The sequence below is a fragment of the Pinus tabuliformis genome, chromosome 8, assembly GCF_031772625.1.
Source record: "Pinus tabuliformis cultivar Carrire ecotype Pingquan chromosome 8, CPIR1, whole genome shotgun sequence".
Taxonomy (NCBI): domain Eukaryota; kingdom Viridiplantae; phylum Streptophyta; class Pinopsida; order Pinales; family Pinaceae; genus Pinus; species Pinus tabuliformis.
This window is the reverse complement of record NC_142294.1, coordinates 696,264,818-696,290,637: the sequence shown is the minus strand read 5'-3', so window position 1 is coordinate 696,290,637 and position 25,820 is coordinate 696,264,818.

Genomic DNA, 25,820 nt, shown 5'->3' with positions numbered 1-25,820 from the left:
TAGAAGGCATCGAGATTGTGGCAGAAATCTTGAAATCACCGTGCACACCAAGACCAAAGAATGACAAACAAGTGATGGTTCCCATACATGTTTCCCTGCAAAACCCTCTGCGCACCAAGCTGTCAATGAAGGACAAGGGGAAAGTCGTCACCATAGAGATCGATGAAGAAGAAGAAGACCTAGAGGACCTTATCATCGAAGAGGATGAGGACAAAGGCATGGAGGAGGAAATTGAGCCTGCGCACCCTCGAATAAAGCTGCCCGCCTATGTCCCCCCATGGAAAGGGAAGGCTAAAGTGCCCAAGGACCTTGATGAGACCAAGAGCTCGCTCCAAACCCCACTCCTCCCAAACAACATTATTTTTTAGGGCACGCACCTGGGATGGGTGCTGAGCTTAAAATTTGAAGATTGGGACCTCGCTGACCACAAGAAGTTCCCTCACCTTGAGACCTTGCACCTCATGAAGCCCAAGCAGAACACCGCGGTGGGGGTTACAAAATTAGAGCCACGAAAGTGGTTGTGTGGAGTGGAAAAGGTTGGGCTACTTAACCTGCTCTGGGTGCTGCATTTCCACCGTGCCCCAATAACAATTTTCGTCATTAGGCAATTGCTCTACCTAGTGCATGATGGGTGTTTGTGGCTGGAGGAGCCCATCCCCATCACGGCAGACTTGATTCACCACATTTCCCAGCTTCCATGCAAAGGAGAAGACCCCGCAGACATCTCGGAAGGGAAGAGTAATGACTTGGCCATCACGGAGGCCATGAAGAAGAAATACAAGCTAGCGAAGAAGAAAAGGGGCTATGCCATATCCAGCATCAATGATAAAGCAGTGAGAGTGGCGACCCAAATACTGGCTGGTAAGGTTATGCGCAAGTGTCGCGTGGACGAGGTACCCGTGCTGGTGGTAGCACTTGCTGAACAGTGCGCGGAGGGGGTCCATTTTAACTAGTCTGAGCTCCTCTGTAAGGAATTCTTGGAGAATTTCTGTGAAGCTCAGGAACAGGGAAAAACATTCCACTATGCGTGGCTTCTACTATCCATAGTACTCATGGCAGGGAAACTGTCGAAAGATAGTCAATTCCCGACAATTGACAAGGATCTATCGGAGGCCGCGAAGTACGCTTCACTTTGGACCATAAAGGATGAAAATAGGATCCACGACAGTGAGATATTCTGGATGTTCATGGAAATGAACCTCAAAATGGGGATCAACCGCAAGCCGCGATTGTCGCCCACTGTCTACAACAACCTATAGACTTTTGTGGAATTTAAAGCGGACATCCATAGAATATACATTAGAGCACGCAAGGACCCGGCCAAAAAATGGAGAAAGCTACCCTTTGTAGCCATGGATGATGTCATCTTTAACATACTGGATACATGGCCGCTAGAGTAGTGTGCTCTAGACATCTCGGAGATAGAGAAGTCGATAGAACAGAGGAAGAAAGAAGAGGCCAAACTGCGTATCGCACAGTTGGCAGAAAAGAGAAGGAAGGAGGCAGCAGCAACAGAAGTACAGGAGACACGAGACACTGCACATACATCAACCGAACAAGAAAAGGATGCAACAATAGCAGCATAAGAGGCAGCCACGAAGGTGCGCGAGGGAAAAACATCACCTTCACATGGGAAGGAAGCAGAGGAAGAAGAGGGAGGCGCGGACCCGCAAACCACATCAACACAATTGAAGCACCAGCACCCAACCAAGTAGACAGGGCCGTGCAATAAGGTCAAGGCATTGAAGTTGTCTATTGACCTGATCACCCTAACCAAGGGTGATCTGCATAACATCAACGAGACAATGCGCAATGTCACCTTCGAGGCCCTCCAAAATTTCATGCAGGAGAACCAGATTGTGTTGGGGGCCCTCAGAGCACAGCTACAGGAGTTGCAGGTGCACCCTCCTCCAGCTGGTACCCTTTCGACTAGCTTCGTAGTCAGAACAATGGCAGTAGAATAGATGTTACGTGCTCGGGTGACGAATACCGTAGTGCTTCCAGAAGGGGCACTAGTGAAATGAGGCCAACATGCCTACTGTTAGCGTGCTAAAGGGTCTCAACATCAATATGGCTGCACTCCCGTGGGAGACCTTATATGTTCTACAGGATGGGATAACTGCAGAACTACGAGCTAGGGAGAGTTGTGCACTGCAAGTCCTCAGCAAGCAGAAAATCAACATTGAACAGCTGAGCTTGCAGCGTGATGAAGTGGTGTCACAAAATCGACAGCTGGTATAGGTACTAGATGAAGCTTGCCAAAGCGTCCCGAAGCTGCCCATCCCAACAGACACACCAGTAGAGGCGCACATCCACAATTTAGCAGCAGGGGTGCATGATGCATGGGAGGAGATGATAAAGGTTCAGCTGGAGCTGAACCTTCAAATCACCAAGCTGCAGTTAAAGGTGCAGCCGTCCACCCCTCCAAAGGTCAGATAATAGTGCGCTAACACTATTACAATGAGACTAGATGAGATTGGCAGTGCAGTGCAAGACTGCACCAGCATGTTGGAAGAGTCATTTGAGGTCCTCACAAATCTACAGGAGGACCCCAGCATCCAACACTTAGAGATAGAGGCACGAGAACTCCAATAGTAGTATGACAGCGTTAAAGGAACCACGCAAATGATGGCCCTCACTTAGAGGCTCGCGCGGATGAAACAGGCCAAAGAGCTAAAAGAACAGGTGGATGCGGCACGACACAAGGAAGCAGTCCTGAAGGCGCACGTTCAACCTTCAATCAACGAGGCCTTCACCATCACAGTAAAAATTGAAGGCAAGATCACACACATGCAGGGGATACAGGCACAGATGCAAAGAAGCACTTCCAACATCACAGTCTCAGAACAACGCATGCAACAGATCCAACAAGCAGCAGCTTAGTGTGTGTTGGGCATGGAATCCCCTCACAGCATGTTTTGGGGCTCAAAGACCAAGTTTTGAGTACTACTATTGTAAAGACTCCTCGAATTACGGGCACGGAGTACAAATTGTATGTTAGAGTCATAGGGTTGTCTGCCCTAAGTTTTGAATGTAGTGTCAGCCTACCCATGGTCCATGGACCATGGGATTGTATAAATAGAGTGAGGCTCTAAGTTGTAAAGGAGTTAGGAAGAAGTAAGTTGACAAACGGATGGAGTCAAGAAGATAGTGAGCATAGAGAAAGAGTCTAGTATCTTGGGTCGTAGTAGTAGGAAGAGGCTCTGCAGCTGAGTGTGCAAAGGCCTAGTAGAGTCCACAGCTGAGTGCGCAGACCCCTGTAGCTGAGTGTGCAGGGTAGAGTCGGGTTTGTAACTAGGGAAAGAGATAATAAAGAGAAGTTTGATTCCAAATCTTATGTATCTATTTTGAGTTATTATATGGTTGATACCTTTTGCAATTATATTGTTTTATTTATCACGCACACTGGTATGAATGTCGAACACCGTTAAGTATAATTAAACACATGCAAATAAGCTAAGTGATCAACTAATATCAGGTTAATAGTAAGGGATTGGGTACTAACACAGATCGAGCCCTGAGTAGGGCTGTGTGAAGGCAGCATCACAGGCTGCGAGGTATTGATAGGTGCGTGTAGCGATGGGTGCGCAGGGTCAAACCACAGACCACCAAAAATCATCAAACATCTCTAGGGTGTGGAAACCTGGTTCTAGCACTCTCCCATGCTACTTCGGGTGAGACCTCAGTCCGTGCTCCATAAACTATTTCTGAAAGGGCCTGTAGTACCAGGATTTGTTTGGATAAATCACCTTTTAACCTGGGTCAGGCCCCTACAACCCAACAAATGGTTTCTTTGTTGGGACCGGGATCTGCATAAGGGATGTTTGATGTTGTTCCACTAGAATCCAACAAAGAAATAAATTGAAGGGTGGTTGGACAAGATGATTCACGAGTTCGCGGCGCAGGAAAACAGGAATCCATGAGTATCTAAGGGACAATGGTTGGAGCACTACTTATATACGAAAATGCACGAAATTTTCTTTGCATCCTTTCCTTCTGAGTTGTATGAGTGGATCACGAAGCTAACAGACAATCAGGGAAGGTGTAGGCTTGACAAACCAAGTGTGTGGACTCCGGAATCAGTGCATAGACTAGAAGCATCCGAAGATAAGATTGTACGAGATGTGGACCATTGGCTCGATCGAATTATAGGAGGATTTATCATTGATTTCATAGTAGATACGACCATCAGCTACAGTGAGGAAGAATGACACTTCCTCAAAGGACCGTGAGGTAAGTATATTAAATCTTTGAACACTTAGATTAAGATGCTATTGTGTGAAAAGCAGGTTATGTGAATAAATTAATGTTTGGGACTACACAAAGTGGAAAGGTCTACAAAAACGAAAGTAGTGAAGAATTAGAAACTAGTCGCTTAATTTCACCCTTGCGGGAAAGCGAGGAAGAGCTCGCGAAAGTTTCTCCGAGAAGCGTGGTTAGTCTGATAAGGCAGCGAATTTTGTGCTTACCACCTCCACCTACACCACCACCCGTCTCACCCTCTTCACCTCCATCTCCACCCACCCCACCTTTGCCACCACCACAATTCAGTATGGCAAGTGCAATCAAACTGTCGGTATTCAAAGGAGTAGGGAATGAAGATCTAGAACAATTCTGGTTCATGGTAAGGGCAATATGGTAAGCACAAGGAGTCGTGCATGAAAATATAAAGAAGGCTACGCTGGTAAGCACGTTGCAGAATTGTGCATTAACATGGTACATTAATCATTCTAATGACCATCCAAATGCAAGAATCGCATAAATCTAGGTCGTGCTAAATAGGGAATTTAGCAGGCCAAAGTCGAAGACACAATCCATTATCGGGTTTAAGGAGATCATGATGCTCCTAGGTGAGACCCCCTGTGATCTGGACCAGAGATTGAAGAGTATGATTCATGAAGCCAACATTACTTTGACGGATGGACAACACCGTGCATGGTTTGTAGCATCATTCACACCACATCTAAGGACGGTGTTGTCACAACAAAAGCTTTCCACCCAGGCCGAAGCTTTAGAGATGGCGATGAGATTGCATGAGACCCCTATACAATATCCTGGTCTGGGAGTCCAAAAAATCCATGCGCAACTGCAAAATTTGTGTCTGGAAATGCAGAGTTTGAAACAGGAGATAACACCTTGTCCAGAAGCATGTGAGGAGGTATGGTGCATAAAATGCAAAGGCCAGGGGCATGACAAGTACCATTGTCTAGTTTTCATGAATTACTTGGCGGGAGGAGGGCCGATGCTGTTAAGACCTGAGGCACAAGCAGGACCGAGTGTGGCACCTACATTGTGGTGCGCGATTTGTCAGATTGGAGGAAAACACACTATGGATAATTGTCATCTCTTACAGAAGTATACGCAGACGTCCCAGCAATTTTTTGTAATTTCTGCAGGTCAGTAGGCCATGATGAAAGCACCTGCAGAAGCTACGAACTAATGATGGATCAAACTCCTGCCTACAGGGTACAGACCGAAACACAAGCCCTCGACCCAAATACAGAATTGGTGCACACTGGATTTCATGGGCATGGACGAGGTCAATGTGGAATGGGACCAGGAAGGGGTCACAGACAACTAATTTGTGATAATTGCAGAGGGTCAGCACACTATGCCCGCAATTGTGTAAATCCGACGAGCACATCATGTTTGTACTATACTCAGTTTGATCATGAGGCAGAATATTGCCTTACATTGATAGCGAGGTTGTGCAAGAAAGGGGTACTCCAACCTCCCCCAACTTATAATTTGCAAATGATAAAGTCTGAGCCACGCAAAGAGGACCCAAATGTAAACATAGTTCTCAGGAGTAGTATCACGATAGGAGATGACAAAGGTAAGTAGGCTAAAGAAAGTGTGTGGGTTCGCACGTCTCCTACAAAGGAACCTAAATTTGATTTGGAGCGCACGAAGGAGACATTCATGGAAGCTAAGGAGAGCTTCATGGAGGCCTCCACTTCAGGTAGTAAGGATCAACTAGAACCAGGGATGGATCATTCAGTGCTCACTATCTTTCTAGATACATGCATGAAATTGTTATGTGACAGCAAGGCTGTAAGAGGACTACAGGAACTTATCACTAGGTGCGCGGGGTCAAGAGAACCACGCATGGTTAGGAAACCTGGAAAGCATGCATTGCTCAGAGGAAGGGAAATGAGATTGACTACGCAAATTGGAGAGTATGAAATGGATCAAGTAATCCTGGATCTCGGATCGGACGAGAATGTGTTGGCATTATGAAACATGTATTGTCCTTGATGGCAACTCACTCAGATGAAATTTCACAGTGTAGCAGGTGAACAACAAAGGATTACAGATCAGACTCCAAATAATGAACAAAGAGAGGTATTCACTGGTTCACTTTGTCCAAGACACGTATACACACATTTTAACAGAAAAAAGTAGCGTATAACGTATACACGCACTTTCACAGGAGAAAAAGCGTGTACATGTTGGAAAACCAAGTTTTTGGTCTAAGGTATTTGATCCAAGGTATTTTGGTCCAAGGTAATTGGTTCGAGTTATTTGGTCCAAGTTATTGACCCTAGGTATTGGGTCTAAGGTATTGGTCCTAAGTGGTTTTGGTCCAAGGTATTGAGAAAGGCCTAAGAGTATATAAGGAGGAGAAGATCATTAGGCCAAAGGGTGCAAGCAATGAGATTTTGAGGAATACTTCTATCTGAACTATATATTATGTTGCAGGGTTATGTTTGGGACTTGATTTGAAATATTCATGTGCACCTTGTGTTCAACATTGGATCAAGAATCATGAGACTTGAAATGACTTATTCTTGAATGATCTGATATTGGTTGTGATCGGATCTGATGTTTTGTGCATGTTCTATTTGTTACCTATTATGATTTGGGTTTGTCTGAAGTCTGGAATTGCAGCAAAGTTTTGAGTCAAAATTTGCAGATCTATACGTAGGTTTGTCTCCGGCAAAGCGTGTGTACACGCATGTTCAACTCCTCCAAGTAGCATATACAAAAAGAAAAGCTTATGTTCAGATCTGATTGATCTATCTGATCAAATTCTGTTGTTTTACTGTTGTCTGTCAATGAAGTCCTCTTGGGTATGAACGTAGAACTGTTATATAAGGAAATTGAATCTGATTGATTGATTGATTAAGAAGGAAGGGTGATCCTTGGTGCTATTTGTTTTGAACTCAGTAATATGATAGTAGATCTTCAGAATGTCACTGATTGGTATAGTCTGTGGTTTATAAGTGTATGCTTCAGTATCTTTAGAGATATACATAGGTTAGGTTAAAGGAAGGAGCATATACACGCAGGTTGGGTTCAACCAAGTAGCGTATACACTCTAATGCATGATTTTTGAGGTTATAGCTGGTTCTGGATGATGATGCAGGGTTTTGGGTTCAACACAAAGTTCTGGTTTTAGTGATATGATTGTTCAGATTAACTAAATATTGGTTGATACAGTTTAAGTTTAAAAGGCTTTGATGGGTCTAGTGTGAAAATTTGATGAAACGTGGCCTTCAGTTTGTGGTGTTGTGATCCAGGAGTATCCAGTTTGAAAATTCATGAAACGTGGTCCCTAGTGGAAGAGTGGAGTTTTTTGTAGGCTGGCACCTACGTACTAGTAAACATATTGGCTAGTACAAGAGCTAGGGGGTTGTAGCTCCCTTCCAGTAGAAGCTGGAAAATGAGAGAAGGTTGTAACCTTCTGCAAGTAGAAGCCTGCATACTAGTATGAGTCTGCACCAGTACAAGATTGTAAACAGATTTTCTTATTATTAAAAGAAGACAAAGACAACAGAAGCAGGTGGTTTTTACCCACATTGGGTTTCCACCTTAAATCTTGGTGTTCATGTGTGTTGCTTATGTGTGATGCTTTATTCTGCTTTTTCTACACTGCCTAATAAATCTCTGATATACTGGTTTAAGCTCATCACATGATAAACTATCTAAATCACAAGTTTTCTGCATATACGCCAGTTTCTTTAAGCACAGCCTCGTGTACACGCTATTTCACTTCACTAAAGTAGCGTATATAAATCTATTTGGTAAATAAAATTATTGATCTGATAATACTGATTCACCCCGCTCTCAATAGTATTTCCAACAATTGGTATCAGAGCAGGTCCTTCAAAAGAAGCTTGACCGCTTGAAGTGAGATCCATTAACATGAATAATCAAGAAAGCATGGGATCCATCAGACTGCCAATCTTCAATGGAAGAAACTTTCTTTATTGTAAAATAAGAACCACAGCCTATCTACAATTTCTTGGAATAGATGTCTGGGAAATTGTGGAAGGAGGATATACATTTCCAACAGCAATTCCTACAAATACGGCAGGTATAAAGAAATATGAAACCAATGCAAAAGCTGTCAATAATTTATTGGGAAGTCTGTCACAATCAGAGTTTGTCAAAGTCATGCAGCTCAAATCAGCTAAAGAAATATGGGACAAAATCGTTCTGAGTTACGAAGGAGACTCTCAGGTAAAATGTGCTAAGCTTCAAACTCTTAGAATTCAGTATGAAACTCTTAAGATGCATAGTGATGAAATCATAGCTAGTTACTTCCTACGTATAGATGAGGTTGTAAATTGTATGAAGAATCTGGGTGAAGAAATTAAGGAAGTTACCTTAGTTGAGAAAGTTTTGAGATCCTTGTCTGCTAAATTTGAATCCGAAGTGTCTACTATAGAAGAAAAATAGGACCTGCAGAATATCACTATGATGCAGCTTCATGGAATCTTAACTGCCTTTGAGATGAGAAAAGGAGGACCATCAGATATGAGAGAAGCCGCATTCAAAGCTTCAGCAAAAGGAAAGGAAGAACACAATGAATCAGGACATATTTCAGAAGAAGAAGATGAGGTTAACTTTGTCAAAAATCTTCAACGGGGTTCTAGAAGGTTTAGAGGTAAGTTACCCTTCAAATGATTTTCTTGTGGTAGAGTCAGTCATTATGCTACCAGATGTCCTCATAAATATAAATTTGAAAAAGGAAAGGAATATGCAAAAGGGAATAGAAAACAAGTTGTGAATAAAAGTAGTAACTATACTCATGAAGATAGAGATGGTTTATCTAATAGTGATGAAGATGAAACTGGACAAGATTATAGACTTCTCATGGTTTATGACGATGTTAATTTTTGGGATGCTTTAGAAGACAAACACCTTCATGAAGAAATATCTAAACTCAAAATCTGTTTAGAAGAAAAGAATATGATTATAGATACCTTGACATACCAACTTGCTGAAAAAGACAAACACAATGAAAAACTTGAATGTGAAATTGTGGGTCTAAGAAAGGATCTTAAGAAAACGAAATCTCTCAATCTTAGATTTGCTAAAGGATCAGAAACTTTAAATGAAATTATCAAAATTCAGTGTTCTTCTCTGATAAAGATAGGTCTTGTATATACTGAAGAAGCATCTCAATCACAGAATTCGTCAACCTCCACCAAAAGCTATCTTGATGCAACAAAGACCAGTGAGCAGTATGAAAATCATCAGCAAAGGCATAAAGCAGATCACCAAGTAAATTAGACTCAATTTACTCGAAGGATGAATAGAAGCCACAACCAACCTCAAGTAAATCATACTCAATTTTCTCCAAAGATGAATATCAATAGAAACTACAATCACCAGGTTAATAGATTCGATAGTCATAGGAACTTCTTTAATGGGAAATGTTTTTCATGTCATAATTATGGACACAAAGCTGCTCAATGTGTTGCTTACAAAACCATCATGACTAGAGAAGCACGAAATCAAAGGAATGTAATAGGGATCAAGAAAAGTTCCTATAATAAATTTTCTCTTCTTGAAAATGAAAAAGAATGCTCAATCTCTAACAACTTTGGTCATGAAGAATCTAAATGCAGGAGAAAATTTCGGCAAAAGGATCAAACTCCATTAAATCCCAAGATATGGAGAAGGAAAGAATCTCAAACAAAAAGATGTGGTATAACCTTGTATGCAAAAAGACAAGAAAATCAATGGTACATCAACAGTGGATGCTCAAAACACATGACAGGTGACAAAGAAAAAATTCACTCATATAATGCCTTAGAAAAGGAAAAGAATGTCTCATTTGGAAATGACACTCCTATTGCCATAAAAGGTAAAGGCTCTGTTTTCTTGAAAGAAAAGGTTAAAGCTGGAAATGTTGTGTATGTAGACGGTTTAAAGCATAACCTGTTGAGTGTTAGTCAAATGTGTGATCAAGGAAATGAAGTGGTGTTTCGATCAAACAGATGTGTTGTTCGTGAGCTTGATAAATGAGAGACCATGATCAAAGTTACAAGAACTCCAAACAACTTATACATATTAAATGGAGGACAACAATAGTTCTATCTAAGAAAAATGATGAAAACTGGTTGTGGCATAGAAGATTGGGACATCTAAGTTTTTCTCAAATAAGAAAAGCATGCAGATTCAAGGTTGTTCGTGATCTCCTAGATATTAGCATCCCAGAAAATACAATATGCAAACCATGTCAAATCGGCAAGCAAACCAGAGTTCACTTCATGGAAAAAGAAGGATCAGCTAGTAAGCCTCTTGAACTTGTCCATACTGATTTATGTGGACCATCAAGGAAAAAGTCACCTCGTGGAGAAGAATACTTTATTTTGTTCATTGATTATTTTTCCAGAATGTGTTGGATAGGTCTTCTAAAGCATAAAGATGAAGCTTTTGAAAAGTTCCAAGCCTTCAAAGCTTGGGTTGAAAATGAATCAGATCGAAAAATCAAATGCCTTAAATCTGATCAAGGAGGGGAATTTACCTTAGATGAATTATTTGACTTTTGTGAACAACATGGAATAAAAAGGCAATTCTCCATCGCAAGGACTCCTCAGCAAAATGGTGTGGTAGAAATAATGAACAGAAAAGTTCAACAAATGGCTCGAGCTATGCTAGATGAATCTAGAACTCCTGCAACCTTCTGGGGTGAAGCTGCATTCACTGCCGTAACTATTCTCAACCAAGAAAATGTTCGGGTAAACAATACTCAAACTCCACATGAACTTTGGTATGGTAAGACTCCTACTATAAAGTACTTTAAAGTTTTTGGAAGCAAATGTTATATCAAAAGGACTAATGAAAAACTTGGTAAGTTTCAACCCAGACCAGATGAAGGTATTCTTCTTGGTTATTCTTCCAAAAGTAAAGGATATAAATGTTATAATAAAAGACTTGGAAAATTTGTTGAAAGCATTGACGTTGTAGTTGATGAAGCATGCAAAAATCCAAACAGATAGAATCAACAGAAGATTATGACAATGAAGAAGATGTGGACTATTTTTCCACATAAAATCAAAATCATATTAAAGAAGAAACCAATGAAGCACCAGAAAAAGAAATAATGGTAGAAGAAAAGACTTCGTCCAGGTATTTTCAGAAAAATCATCCAGAAACTCAAATTTTAGGGGAAAAAGAGGTAGGTGTACTGACAAGAAGAACTAATACAGGGACCTCAAGCTATCTAGCATTACTATCCTCCACTGAACCTCAAAATGTAAAAGAAGCATGCAAAGATGAATGTTGGGTCAAGGCCATGGATGAAGAACTTGAGAAAATTGAAAAAAATGATACTTGGGAATTAGTTCCTAGACCTAATGATAAAAATATTACAGGAATTAAATAGATATTCAAAAACAAGTTGAATGAAAATGGAGAAGTCATTAGAAATAAGGCCAGACTTGGTTGTAAAGGGTATGCTCAACAAGAAGGTATATTTTGAAGAAAATTTTGCACTTGTTGCTAGACTTGAAGCCATAAGAATGTTTCTTGCTATTTCTAGCTTTCAGAAATTAAAAGTATACCAAATGGATGTAAAATCAGACTTCCTAAATGGAGATTTAGAAGAAGAAGTTTATATTGAACAACCAGAAGGATTCATTCTTGGAAATGATGCAAAACTTGCATGCAGACTCAAAAAGGCCCTCTATGGTCTGAAACAGGCTCCAAGGACCTGATATTACCACCTTGAAAAATGTTTTACAAAAGGTTTCGCAGATAGCAATCTATATATAAAGATTGAAACTGATAAATTGCTAATTATTATTGTTTATATTTATGATATCAATTTTGGTAGCAATGAATAATTCATGAGTCAGAATTTTGATTCAGTAATGCAGCAAGAATTTGAAATGTCCTTGCTTGGTGAACTTACCTATTTTCTCGATCTACAAGTTCAACAAAATAAAGATGGTATTTTTCTTTCAAAAACAAAATATCTGAAACAGATCTTGAAAAGGTATGGAATGGAAGATTATAAACCTGTATGTACCCCAATGGTAACATGATGCAATCTCAGCTCAAATGATGAATCAACAATAGTACATCAACCAACTTATAGATCCATGATTGGCAGTCTGCTTTATCTAATAGGTACCCGACCTGACATCATGCATGTAGTAGGAATAGTTGGAAGATTCCAAGCAAATCCAAAGGAATCACACCTTCAAGCAGTCAAAAGTATTTTCAAATATCTTCAAGGAACTCAGGACTTTGTTTTATGGTATCATAGAGATGAAGATCTTACTCTTCATGCATATATAGATGCAGATTGGGCAGGAAGTGTTGATGATAGAAAAAGCACTAGTGGTGGTGCATTCTATATGGGTTCCAGGTTAGCGTCTTGGTTCAGCAAGAAACAAAGTTCAATTGCTTTATCCACCGCTGAAGAAGAATATGTGGTGTTGCATCTTGCTGCACACAACTACTTTGTATGATGCAAACCTTGCAAGACATTCAGATCACATATACTCCACTCATCTCCATTTTATGTGATAATACAAGTGCCATTAGTACTTCAAAGAATCTAGTCATGCACTCCAAGACCAAGCACATACCCATGAAATACCATTTTCTACATGAACAAGTGTTTGAACAAAAGGTCAAATTGGAGTATGTTCCCACCAAAGAATAGGTTGCTGATATATTCACTAAACCATTGCCCAGAGAAACATTTAAATATCTCAGACAAAAATTGGTAGTAGTTGCGGCATCATCCAGCTATTAAATCTAATTTTTCAGAGAAAGGTTGTTATATGCGTGTTTAATGAAGTATAATCACATATACACAAGAGTTTATGTGGGTCAAGGAGTGTATATGTTTTTCAGACAAGAAAAAACAGTGGGGCAGGCTCTGATATGGGTCCTATGTCTGATGTTGATGATTACAGTCTATTGATATGCTATGTTCATTAACTTTTCTCTAACTGACAAAGATGTCTTGATCATTGACTTGTTAACAATGCACATGTAGCACAGGTTTAGGGGGAGCATTATCCTTCACTCGCATTCTACATTGTTGGCATTATGGTTTATGGGTCCAGTTATGGCTTCAGATATTTATACTTTTTGTTGCTTAAAGTCATGTAAAAGTCTAGGGTGTGATATGTATTCTCATACATTTGAATGAGTCCAATTGGACAAATGATGTAATTTGTATCCTCACTTTGCATGGGATGGATGATGTAATTATATTTCTTTCATGTATAAACATTTGGTATATCCCCACTTGGTTGGGAGATGGATGTATGTATGCGTCATTAGTGTTACACAGTAATTTATCACTATCTTCAGATAAGTCTTCCTACTGTGTCATGTTCAAGTCATACATGCTCATATTAGACAAGTGCTCTCTGATGTTGCCAAATGACCCACTTTTCCTAAGTTATCTGCCTCATCACGTCTATTGGCTAATAAACGCACTGAAGGGCGCTCCTAAACAATCCAGAAGCACTGCCATCGTGGAAGTACACCTGATTCCCACGATGGTCCGATTTTATGTGCTAGCGCAAGGCTGCTTGTAATCTTCAGCGATGATTTGACTAGCTATGTTATTCAATAGCGATGTCAGCGTAGAAGATCAGTTATGTACCCGTAATGATCCAGATTGGGCGAATTTGTTCCAATAGTCGGCCTTCCAGATGACTCCAGACCTGATTTTTGGCATAGTTTATGTCGCCCTCCTTTCTCTGGCATGGTTGTTCCATCATTTGTGCTACCTTCCTTGGAGATAAGCTCACTCTTCCACCTTTCATGGAGACTCCTTCTCCTATTTAAACTCTCACCATTGCTATGTGCTGCTAGTTTTTGGAATAGTTGCTGATAGTTGGCTAGTGGAGCAGTGCTGTTAGTGTTTGTGAGTTTGCTAGATAGCTGGTGTGAGTGTGACAAGTGTGGGATTGTTGATAGCTTGAGGAAGGTTGTGAAGTGCCCTTAATCTTGTGTAAAAATTGTGAGTGATAGAGACTTGTATTTTGGGAGATCCATCTTCAAAGAGTGAATGCTTGAGGAACATGCTGGCTGGATCCCTCTGAGAAGGCTTGTGACGTCAAGACTTTGGTTGTAATCTTACTCTCATTTCATTATTAATGCAATTGATGATGTTTTCCTATGTCTTGTATGTAATGTACTTGATAGCTCATGACTTCTTGACTTTGTGAGTAAATAGATCATTGTTATTCCGGTTACGTGCTTTGTTGTATTTCCTTTGCATTGTTTTAGGTTTATCACTCGCCAAGAGAAGGAAGCGGAAACTGGAGCAGCGCAACGGAACTCCATCGACCACCGATTGAGGTAGGCCTCCAACTATGACTTTTTAAGGAAAGCTATTATTGATCTATCCTTGTTTGTGACTAGACCCACTCTAGGGCTAGAGGGGTTTCCTCTCTCCGTAGAGGGAACACTTTCCTGCATCACAATTAGTGATAGGAAGGGCATACTCACATAGTTGAGTTATAGAGTCATGTTATTCTTCTGGAGAAGATTTTTTCAGACTCTTCTTGTGCTCAGGGAGAGCATGGATGGTTTCATTTCATCTCATCATGTACAAAGGGGAGCTCAATCAAAGAATTCAGCATGTACTCAGGGGAGCATGAACAACATAGGGGAGAGAATATCTTGGTCTACCCTTTGCCCTTGATGTCAAAGGGAGAGAGTGTCTTGGTGTTGTTATTTCCATCAAGTCCAAAGGGGGAGATTGTTGGCATTATGATATAGGTATTTTCCTTGATGGCAACTCACTCAGATGAAAGTTCACAGTGCAGTAGGTCAACAACAAAGGATTACAGATCAGACTCTAAAGAATGAAGAAAGAGAGGTATACGCCGGTTCACTTTCTCCAAGACACGTATACACACGGTTTAACAGAATAAAAATAGCATATAACCTATACACACACTTTCACAGAAGAAAAACTGCATACATGTTGGAAAACCAAGTTTTTGGTCTAAGGTATTTGATCCAAGGTAATTGGTCCGAGGCATTTGGTCCAAGGTATTGACCCTAGGTATTGGGTCCAAGGTATTGGTCCTAAGTGGTTTTGGTCCAAGGTATTGAGAAAGGCCTAAGAGTATATAAGGAGGAGAAGGTCATTAGGCCAAAGAGTGAAAGCAATGAGATTCTAAGGAATACTTCTATCTGAACTATGTATTATGTTGCAGGGTTATGTTTGGGACTTGATCTGAAATATTCATGTGCACCTTGAGTTCAACATTAGATCAAGAATCATGAGACTTGAAATGACTTATTCTTGAAAGATGTGATATTGGTTGTGACCATCTCTGATGTTTTGCACCTGTTCTATTTGTTACCTATCATGATCTGGGTTTGTCTGAAGTCTGGAATTGCAGCAAAGTTCTGAGTCAAAATTTGCAGATCTGTACACAAGTTCGTCTCAGCCAAAGCACATGTACACGCAAGTTCGACTCTTCCAAGTAGCATATACAAAAAGAAAAGCTTATGTTCAGATCTGACTGATCAAATTCTGTTGTTTTATTGTTGTTTGTCATTGAAGTCCTCTTAGATCTGAATGTAGAACTATTGTATATGGAAATTGAATCTGATTGATTGATTGATTAAGAAGGAAGGGTGATCCTTACTGCTATCTATTTTGAACTTAGTAATATGACAGTAGATCTCCATAATGTCACTAATTGATGCAGTCTATGGTTCAGAAGTGTATGATTCAGTATCTTTAGATATATATGTAGGTTAGGTTAAAGGAAGGAATGTATACACATAGGTTGGGTTCAACCAAGTAGCGTATACACTCTAATGCATGATTTTTGAGGTTACACCAGGTTCTAGATGATGATGCAGGGTTCTGGGTTTAGCATAGAGTTCTGGTGTCAGTGATCTGATTGTTTAGATGAACTGAATATTGGTTGATACAGTTTAAGTTTATTTGATGGGTCCAGTGTGAAAATTTGATGAAACATGGCCTTCAGTTTGTGGTGTTGTGATCTAGGAGTATCCAGTCTAAAAATTCATGAAACGTGGTCCCTAGTGGAAGAGTGGAGTTTTTTGTAGGCTGTCACCTACGTACTAGTAAACATATTGGCTAGTGTAAGAGCTAGGGGGTTGTAGCTCCCTTCCAGTAGAAGCTGGAAAAATGGGAGAAGGTTGTAACCTTCTGCAGGTAGAAGCCTGCGTACTGGTATAAGTCTGCACTAGTAAAAGATTGTAAATAGATTTTCTTATTATTAAAAGAAGACAAAGACAACAGCAGCAAGTGGTTTTACCCACATTGGGTTTCCACCTTAAATCATGGTGTCCATGTGTGTTGCTTATGTGTGATGCTTTATTCTACTTTTTCTACGTTGTCTAATAAATCTCTGATATACTGGTTTAAGCCCATCACATGATAAACTATCTAAATCACAAGTTCTCTACATATACGTTGGTTTCTTTAAGCATAGTCGTGTGTACACGGTAGTTCACTTCACTGAAGTAGCATATATAAATTTATTTGGGAAATAAAATTATTGATCTGACAATACTGATTCACCCGCCCCCCCCCCCCCCCCTAGTATTATTTCCAACAAAATTTACTACCAAAACAAACATGGGAACACATGGGCAGACCCACACTGCAATGGTCTCCTATCCAATTATGAATGGCGAACCAGCAGAAGATCTTACCAATGGGAATATTGCAAGGAGTAATGGTGGATATTGATAGTGTGAGCGCGCTAGCAGATTTCAAAGTAATAGAGATTGTCGACGATAGCAATCCCTATCTCACACTACTAGGCATAGACTAGGCCACTGGTATGAATGGAGTCATGACTCATAAATATGAAGAAGCACAAAATGATTTTTGAGAAAAAGTCACTATGCATAGTGGTACCTTTAGACCCTGTGGAAGGAGCATGCTACACAGAGCCAGTGTGCAACAACGAGAGCAACGATGAGCTAGACTGTATCTACAAAATAACTGCTTGGGAATAGGGTTGGTTGAATCCTACAGCAGATGGCTGGATTTCATGGGAGCACGAAAGCTCCTGCACATCAGATTCAGATGAGGAAACCAAACGATGGCAGAACTAATTACATGAGGTAACCATGCTTAATTGCAACATGATGGTTAGATCACTATGCTACGTGAAAACAGAGGTAAGGGATCTGCCTATGTATGATAGGTTGACAGCGGTGGATGAATTCCTAAACAAATTTGAAAGCGCAGTGCCAAAATAGCAATGGTTCGATGCTCTGAAATGGGCACTACACTTGACGCCTGCAAGGTGGTGGGATACACATCAAAGAAGTTTTGAAGACTGGCGCAGATGCAAGAGGATGGTGTGCCTACAATTTGGAAAACCCCAACTAAGAATGAGAGCCAGTTACGAGGGGAAAAACAAATTGCACGTCCACCTTTCTCGATGGGTACAGACATATGACATGCAGCCCACACAAGCGCACACCACTCCCAGAATAGAGAATCAAAACAAAATGCAACAGCAAGAAAGGCGAAGCGCGCCAAGGATTATCCATGGAGAAACATTCGACAGGGTGTGCAAAGTGTTGGGCAGGGTTCACCAAGTGAGACACACTAACTGGGACCTACGCGTACCAGTAATTCGATGGGCCTATAGGACCATGTGAAAAACCCTAACCGCAAAAATAATTCCAAGGTTGCAGAATGAAGTAGGGACCGTAATCTCGAAGGAGCATGCAAAGATGAATCCACACGTAATAGCACCATCAGGTGTGACAATACGCGAAGCCCTAGATGAATAAATCACACAACTACGCAAAGCAAAACACATAAGACTTCAGGAAGCCATTTTGCAAGGGAACCTTAGACTTCGTGAACTTGAAAAGGATCTGGTACAGCTAAGGAATAAAAGCATTTTGATGGATGGCAGAGGTCAAGAAGTTGGAAAACGAGATCAAGGGAGCATGTCTCGTCGATAAACCAAGGATGGCAAGGCAAGGTGCAAGTGATCATACTAATGAATTAGAAGACTATCACCGAGAATTAATTAGTCTAATGCCGTGGCTAGGACCGTATATAACCAAATGTAGTAACCAGGGGAGCACACTACAAATAGTAGATTGTGCGGCACCAATCACCACGATGACAGATGAGAATTTTCCGCAAACTATACTAGAGGGTGAGATGGAGCCTCGCATAGGTTGTGTGACCACCTAACTAGCCATAGGAAGAATAGTCCTAGCACTCCAGGCAGCTGAAAGGGAGCGCAGGACTATAAATTATTCTGCCTGCGAGCTGCGTGCAGGAACAGCCTGTCACAAGGTTTTTTCTCGCGCATGGAGGGATGCGTTGGCATGTGGGTGGGCTAGGAAGTGACCATTGGTGTCATTGTTCATGACGGGATGTCCAATTTGAGGCCAAATGGAGCGGGCGACAAGCATTTAACACAAGAGTTATGGGAAAGATTTCGGAAAATCTACCGTCAAGAAAGCATTGATGGCCCGAAATTGGGGGGAACGGTCGAATTCGAATTCAAAAGGTGCTATAAAAATCTAAGGGCTAGCCAGCAGACAACTCTTGGTTAATTGAGATTTGAGCGGTTGAACAGAACATAGAGTGTTGAGAGCCAAGCAATAATAGAGCCCTTAAGTTCGCAAAAGACCACATACAGTGCAGAAATGATGACCGCCACTAAGGATGAGTTGGGTAGTGAAGAAGAGACCACTGGCCAGGCTGCACAGACCCCCATGGTCCACGATGTTCCCGAAGGCACTAGGGTTGTGACAGAAATCCCTAAATCACCCCGAACGCCAAGACCAAAGAAAGATAAGCATGCAATGGGACTAGTACGCATGTCCCCGAGGAATCCATGGCATAGTAAGTTATCAATGGAAGAAAAAGTAAAAGCAGTCACCATTGAAACAGATGAAGAGGAAGAAGACTTGCAAACTTTGATTGCCACCATAGAGGAAGAAGAAGATGTTGTGGAAGACATCCAACTATTGCACTCTGCAGTGAAATTGCCTGAGTATGTCCCTCCGTGAAAAGGGAAAACCAAAATACCAAAGGATCTGGATGCAACGAAGAGTGCACTCTAGACCCCACTCCTCCCCGATGGAATTACCTTTGAAGGCTCACTCCTAGGATGTGTGCCCAGCCTGAAATTTGAAGACTAGGACCTCACAGACAGCGAGAAGTTCCCACACTTAGAAACAACGAACCTGATAAAACAAAATACGGAGGGGTCGGTGATAATGTTAGAGCCGTGAAAATGGCTGCGCAATGTCGAAAAGGCCGGGTTGCTTCATCTTCTATGGATACCACATTTCCACTGTGTGCCCTTCACCATTTTTGTCATCATGCAGCTACTTTGCCTGGTGCATGATGAGTACTTATGGCTAGAGGAGCCTATTCCCATCACTGCAGATCTCATCCACCAAATTTCTTAGCTTCCCTATAAGGGAAAGGACCACACGACGATAGCAGGGAACAGCAGCGATTTGGCTCTTGTAGAGGACATGAAGACAAAATATAAGCTTGAGAAGAAAAAGAGGGGTTATGCTATCACCAATATCAAGGATAAAGGGGTGTGCATAGCCACCCAACTCTTGGTCAGTAAAGTAATGAGAAAATGTCGAGTCGATGCAGTACCAGTGTCAGTGGTTGCGCTAGCCGACTAGTGTGTGGAGGGGTTCTAGTTCAACTGGGCCAAGTTCCTCTGCAAAGAGTTTTTGTTCAACTATCAGGAGGCCCAGGAACATGGTAAGACCTTCCACTACGTGTGGTTGCTCTTATCCATCTTGTTGGTAGCGGGAGAACTGCCAGAGGATAACCAGTTGCCGAGCATCGACCGAGACTTACCATAGGCCGCGAAGTATGCATCGCTCTGGGCAATCAAGGATGCCGAACGGATTCGCGATACCAAGATTTTCTGGGTGCTCATGGAGGCAAGCATCCAAATGTGGATTAATAGGAGTGCACGCCTGTCCCCCACGGTGCACAACAGTCTGTAGAGTTTTGCAGACTTCAGGGGAGACATACACAACATCTACATCAGGGTACGAAAGGATCTGGTGCAGTAGTGGACAAAGATCCCATTCATAGCCACTGACAATGCAATCTTTACAATGTTAGAGACATGGCCTCCCAAGTGGCACGCCCCAGATTTGGCAGAGTTGGAGAAGACGGCAGCACAGAAAAGGAAGGATGATGCCAAGCTGCACATCACCCAACTAGCCGAGAGAAGGCGGAACGAAAAAGCAGCAGGCGAGGTAAGGGCAGTCTATGAGGTAGCACAGGTAGCTGCATAGCAAAAGAAGATCACCGAAGCAACAACAATGCAAACAGCAGAGGCTGCAATAGTGCAGGCAGAGGAGGGCCAAGTAGTGTCTGTAGGACAGGAGGCAGAGGACATGGAACTTGCAGAAGAGAGTGTAGACCCAGGGACCACCTCTACACAACTCAAACGATCGCGCATCATAGAAAGAATGGGTCCAAGAAAGAAGGTCAAGGCCTCAAAGTTGGCCATTGAACCGAGCACCTTAACTGAAGGTGATCTCCATGACATCGGCGATATGGTTCGCAATGTCACTGGTGAAGCACTCCAAGACTTTATGATGGAGTAGTATACTGTGTTGGGGACCCTAAGGGCACAGCTGCAGGAGTTACAGGTGCAGCTCCCGTAGGAGGGTACATTGTCTACCCACATCGCAGCAGGCATGTCGGCAGCAGAACATATGCTATATGTGAAAATTACCAATACAATAACATTTCCAGATGGAGTGCTAGTCTCAAAAAACACAATGGAGTGGGTGACACTTAATACGATGAAAGGCATTGGCCTTAACTTGGTTGCCCTTCCCCATGACACACTTTATCAGCTGCAGGGTGGGATAACAACAGAACATTGTCCCAGAGAGAGCCACACAATCTAGGTTCTAAGCGAGTAGAAGATTCATATAGAACAACTTAGCTTGCAGTGCGATGAGTTGGTGTCATAGAACCGATAGTTCATGCAAATAGTTGATGATGCTTTTCGGTATGTCCCAGAGTTTTCCATTGTAGCGGAGCTACCGACAGAAGAGCAGATCTACTGTTTGGCAAGTGGCATCCGCAACGCGCATGAGGAAACAACAAGAGTGCAGCTAGAGCTGAATCTCCAGATTTTCGAGCTGCGGCTATCGCAGCAGGCATGTTGGCAGTAGAACATATGCTATGTGTGAAGATTACCAATACAATAACATTTCCAGATGGAGTGCTAGTCTCAAAAAACACAATGGAGTGGGTGACACTTAATACGATGAAAGGCATTGGCCTTAACTTGGTTGCCCTTCCCCATGACACACTTTATCAGCTGCAGGGTGGGATAACAACAGAACGCTGTGCCAGAGAGAGCCACACAATCTAGGTTCTAAGCGAGTAGAAGATTCATATAGAACAACTTAGCTTGCAGTGCGATGAGTTGGTGTCATAGAACCGATAGTTCATGCAGATAGTTGATGATGCTTTTCGGTATGTCCCAGAGTTTTCCATTGTAGCGGAGCTACGACAGAAGAGCAGATCTACTGTTTGGCAAGTGGCATCCGCAACGCGCATGAGGAAACAACAAGAGTGCAGCTAGAGCTGAATCTCCAGATTTTCGAGCTGCGACTATCGCAGCAGGCATGTTGGCAGCAGAACATATTCTATGTGTGAAAATTACCAATACAATAACATTTCCAGATGGAGTGCTAGTCTCAAAAAACACAATGGAGTGGGTGACACTTAATACGATGAAAGGCATTGGCCTTAACTTGGTTGCCCTTCCCCATGACACACTTTATCAGCTGCAGGGTGGGATAACAACAGAACGCTGTGCCAGAGAGAGCCACACAATCTAGGTTCTAAGCGAGTAGAAGATTCATATAGAACAACCTAGCTTGCAGTGCGATGAGTTGGTGTCATAGAACCGATAGTTCATGCAGATAGTTGATGATGCTTTTCGGTATGTCCCAGAGTTTTCCATTGTAGCGGAGCTACCGACAGAAGAGCAGATCTACTGTTTGGCAAGTGGCATCCGCAACGCGCATGAGGAAACAACAAGAGTGCAGCTAGAGCTGAATCTCTAGATTTTCGAGCTGCGGCTAAAGGCGTAGCCTTCCACTCCCCAGAGGTTAGAGAGTAGCACGCCAGTGCTATTATAGCAGGGATGGAAGAGATTGGAGGTGCAGTCTGCGACTGTACCAACATGTTGGAGCAAGCGCTTGAGGTCCTCACTACACTGCAAGAGGATCCCAACATCTAGTGGCCGGAGACTGAGGCATGTGAACTCCAGCAACAATATGACAACATTAGAGGGACTGCGCAGACAGTAGTCCTTACTCAGCGGCTTGGAAGGATGCAAAAAACCAAGGCTTTAAAAGAGCAGGTGGACGCAACATGCCACAAGGAAGCAGTTCTAAAAGCGCACATCCAGCCATGGATTGATGAAGCCTTCAAAATCACGGCAGATATTGAAGGAAAGCTCACGCAGATTCAAGGAATGCATGCACAGATGCAGTGCATCACAGAGGAAATAGAGGTTTCAGAAGTAAGAATGCAGTAGGTTCAGCAAACAGTAGCTCAGTGCATTGCCGACATTCAGACCGTTTGGGAATAGTTCGAGGGACTCCACGACAAGATCGTCGCACCGACAAAGTGACTCGAGGGTGAGTCACAATGTTTGTGTTGGGGGCCTGTTGGGCATGGAATCCCCCCACAGCATGTTTTGTGGCTCAAAGTCCAAGTTTTGAGTACTACTATTGTAAAGACTCCACAAATTGCAGGTGCTGAGCGCAAATTGTATGTTAGAGTCATACGGTTGTCCGCCCTAAGTTTTGAATGTAGTGTTAGCCTACCCATGGTCCGGGGAACATGGGATTGTATAAATAGAGCGAGTCTCTAAGTTGTAAATGAGTTAGGAAGAATTAAGTTCACAAACGGATGGAGTCAAGAAGATAGCAAGCATAGAGCAAGAGTCTAGTATCTTGGGTCATAGTGGTAGGAAGAGGCTCTGCAGCTGAGTGCACGGGGTAGAGTCAGGTCTATAACCAGGGAAAGAGATAATAAAGAGAAGTTTGATTCCAAATCTTGTGTATCTGTTTTGAGTTATTATATGGTTGATACCTTTTACAATCATACTGTTTTATTTATTGCATGCACTGGTATGAATGGTGAACACTGTTAAGTATAGCTAAACACATGCAGATACACTAACTGATCAACTAATATCGGGATAATAATAAGGGATTGGGTACTAACGTGGATCGAGCCCTGAGTAGGGCTGCGCGAAGGCAGCATCACGAGCTGCGAGGTACTAATAGGTGTGCGTAGCGATGGGTCCAGAGGGTCAAACCGCAGGCCACCGAAAATCATCATACATCTCTAGGGTGCGTAAAACCTAGTTCTAGAACCCTCCCATACTACTTCGGGTGAGACCTCAGTCTGCTCTCTACGGACTGTTTTCAAAAGGGCCAGTAGTACCGGGATTTGTTTGGCTAAATCACCTCTGAACCTAGGTTAGGCCCCTACAAGCCAATAGTGCGCTGCCAACCTTGCAACAGTTCGAGCAGAGTTGGAAGGACTCCGCGCGAAGATATCTGGGCTAACAGAGTGACTCGAGGGCCAGTCTCGATGTTTGTGTTGGGGGCTTGTTGGGCATGGAATCCCCCCAAGGCACGTTTTGGGGCTTAAAGCCTAAGTTTTGACCAAATATTTTTGTAAAAGCTCCGCAAATTGTGGGTGCGGAGCGTGAAATTATGATAGAGTCATAGGGTTGTCCACCCTTGTTTTGTAATGTAATGTCAACTTAATAGACCTACCCATGGTCTGCGGACCATGGGATTGTATAAATAGAGTGAGGCTCTAAGTATAGAAAAGGGGCATAGGAGCATGAGAAGCCTAAGTGATTAAGAAAAAGTGTAAAGTGTGTCTTTGGGTCGTAGGGTAGGGGAAGCCTCTGCAGCTAAGTGCGTAGAAGCCTAGTAGTCCACAGCTAAGTGCACGGACCCCTGCAGCTGAGTGTGTAGGGCAGGTTGAGTCTGTAATTGTTGAAAGAATCAATAAAGAGAAGTTTACCATATTTCTGTGCATCTTTTCCTATTTTAATATATGATTAGGTATAATTTGCAAATATACTAGTTATTTTCTACGCTAACTTATATGAATGTTTTGTATAAATAATTATAACGTAAGACATCCAAGTATGTGGAGGTAATTAACTAGATTAGGAAGTTAAGTAAGATCTTGGGTAACAGCGCAGAGCGTGGCTCTGGCAGCGTGGAAGCTCCACAACCCCTGGTTGGGGATGCACGAAGGCAGTGTATCAGGCTGCGAGGAACAAGGAAGTGCGGAAAGTGACCTTTGCGTAGGGACAAACAGTCAGACCAGTTGAACCTCTCAGACATCTCAAGGGTGTGGAAGCCTAGTTCTAGCACCCTCCCATACTACTTTGGGTGATACCTCAGTCCGCGCCACGTGGACTGTTTCCCAAAGGGCCAGTAGTACAAGGATTTGTTTGGCTAATTGAACTCCAAACCTGGGTCAAGCCCTAACAAGCCAATACCGAGTTTAATATCTACAATTAGACAAACATCAACACTAAATCCACAACAAAGGAACATTAAAGGAATCCAAAACAAAGGTATGTAGGATGTTATATTATTTTCATATAAGAGCATTAGATTTTGATTCATTGGATGATTTCATTAAAAAAATATTTAGTTATCAAAAGACCGTATGAATTTTATAAAGATTATGTCCCACTACCAAAGCCATTACAACCTCATTCCATCATCATGACTTAACTTGTCAAATCAAATCTATACAAAAGAAAATACATCTTATCAATCCTATGAAAGCGGATCTAAAAATTGTGGGAAATAATGTGAAAAGGTTTAGTCCTATCATAAATCAAATACCCCGTGAGCACTTCACTCCATAATCATCCCATTCCATTTCACTCCATTCCATTTCCCTCGTTATTCAGTTTTCTCACATCCCTCTTATCAACCCTCTATCACCTTTGTCAAAAGAAAACAATTCAAGACTAGAACTTCTCTCCACCATGGGTATCATTGCCCAATCAGAACCCAATGGAGTCAAGTTACTGCAATCATACCCAATATTCAGAGAATAGTTGAAACAAGTAGGGTGGCTTAGATTCTTTGAAAAGTTTGATGGGCATGCGACAAAGGTGACTAAAGGTTTTGCTCAATATTTTGATGGGATCGAGGCAGAAATTAGTGATATTAAGCTTAAATTGACAAATTTCATAATGGTAGAAGCTACATAATTGCCCAGAAACAAAGAGAGTTGGTTTAAGAACAAAAAAATCAAAGCGAAAGACTAGGTAAATTTCCATAGAGAACCGGGTATGGACATATCTATCTTTAAAAATAGAATTTAGGTCACAATATTGAAAGGAAAATGGAGGAATTTATTGTTGGTTATTCAGAAATTTTTAATTTGTGAAGCAAGGTTCAAATCAGTGTTCTTCTATCATGATCAACGTCTAACGCACTTTATTGATGGAAATGAAATCGATTTTTCTTATTTCTTTCTTTGTTGTCTTAGAAAGATGGCCTCAATTGTG